This window comes from Phascolarctos cinereus, unplaced genomic scaffold (genome assembly GCF_003287225.1).
Source record: "Phascolarctos cinereus isolate Bilbo 61053 unplaced genomic scaffold, phaCin_HiC Scaffold_3;HRSCAF=262, whole genome shotgun sequence".
Taxonomy (NCBI): domain Eukaryota; kingdom Metazoa; phylum Chordata; class Mammalia; order Diprotodontia; family Phascolarctidae; genus Phascolarctos; species Phascolarctos cinereus.
In genome coordinates this window covers 241,430,016-241,431,567 of record NW_027555736.1, presented here as the reverse complement: position 1 = coordinate 241,431,567, position 1,552 = coordinate 241,430,016, and the positions used below count along the sequence as shown (strand labels likewise).

At 42.8% G+C, this 1,552-nt stretch overlaps 1 pseudogene; it reads left to right on the top strand.

Moving 5' to 3' along the window:
• Positions 1-334: 334 nt before the first annotated feature.
• LOC110208481 (large ribosomal subunit protein uL2 pseudogene) lies at positions 335-827 on the top strand (annotated as a pseudogene).
• The last annotated feature ends 725 nt before the right edge of the window (positions 828-1,552 follow it).

Genomic DNA, 1,552 nt, shown 5'->3' with positions numbered 1-1,552 from the left:
ATGTAGTGCTTAACATGTATGATCTCATTAGAACTTTACAAAATCCCTGTTAAGATAGATATTAAAATATTAAAGTGGTTTCTACTCTCATCAGTTCAAGTGTTCCCTCTAACATTGTAGATCTAAACCCACCTGTGCCTATGCATCCTGCATCTCCTGAATACATCCTCCCAATAAACTCACAGTAGGAGGTCCATCTTGGACATGCTTTCCTCACTTTCTCCTGACATTTTAAGGATGCCATTGGAGCACTGTGGCTATCTGCCTGTCATCCCTAGCCCTCAGCACATAACCAGCCCATCTTCTCTTATTATCACATAATTTCTTTGGCAATATCCTCCTAGTTGTCACTATGCCTAAAGGGACCATTGTGTGCTTTCTTGAAGAAAAGCCTGGGGACCAGGGTAGGCTTTCCTTGCATCTGGAAACTATGCCACAGTGATTTCCCACAATCCTGAAATCAAGAAAACAGAAGTGAAGCTATCTTCATGCTCTAAGAAAGTGATCTCCTCTGCAAACAGAGCTGTGGTTGGTGTTGTTGCTGGAAGGGGTTGTATCGATAAACCCATCGATACGTTAATTTAAGGCAGATCAAGCCTACCACAAATAGAAGGCCAAGAGAGATTGCTGGTCTCACATTTGGGTTGTGGCCATGAATCCTGTGGAACATCCCTTCAGAAGAGGTAATCACCAGCATATCGGAAAACCATCCACCGTTCAAAGAGATGACCCACCTGGATGTCATCACCACCTGGCTTACTGGTTGGCTCTGGGGTACCAAGACTGTACAGCAGAAGAAGAACCAAAGTACGAAATCCTTACAATAAAAATTATTTTGATAGTTGTGAAAAAAATTATTCCTTAGAGTTCCTCATTAGTTACATGTTGCACTCACTAGAACCTCTCTGAGCTTGATTTCTTATATTTAACGTGAGAGTGTTGGACTAGTGGGCCTCCAAAGACCCTTCCAGCTCCCTAGATCAATGATCCTATGTCTACGTAATAACCCTGCCCCAAGTGGGCTTGGAGAGGCTGCCTGAAGGATAGCTCTATAGCAACGTATGCTGTAAATATGTGGGAAGAGGAGATTGAGGAGTGGTTGTGACTGAGAAAAGAGAGAGACAAGAAGAAGGAAGGTATGGATTTTGAATGATGAAGTGGACCTGGAGCCATAAGCACATAAGTAGACCTCTCAAAGGGTCTCATTCAAGAATTTCACTCTTCAAAGAACTCATTCTCTCCTTGGCTGAGCTTAGATTTCATCTCACTCTTGAGTCACAAAGTCCCCAATTCATATATGTTCAAAAGTCTAATCTACTCCCCCAATTGTTGTTGTACTACTTGATTTTGACCACTACCTCCCTCAGTCCTGCCTCCTTTCTATTAGCCCCCTCCCTTTTCTTCCCCTTTACCCTTACTACTTTTTCCTTCCTTTCTATCCTCCCTCCCTTTTCTGTCCCCTTTTCCCTCCTACTGCCATAGGGCAAGTTAGATTTCTTTACCTAACTGATTATGTTATTCCCTCCTTGAGCCAAATCTGATGAGAGTAAGG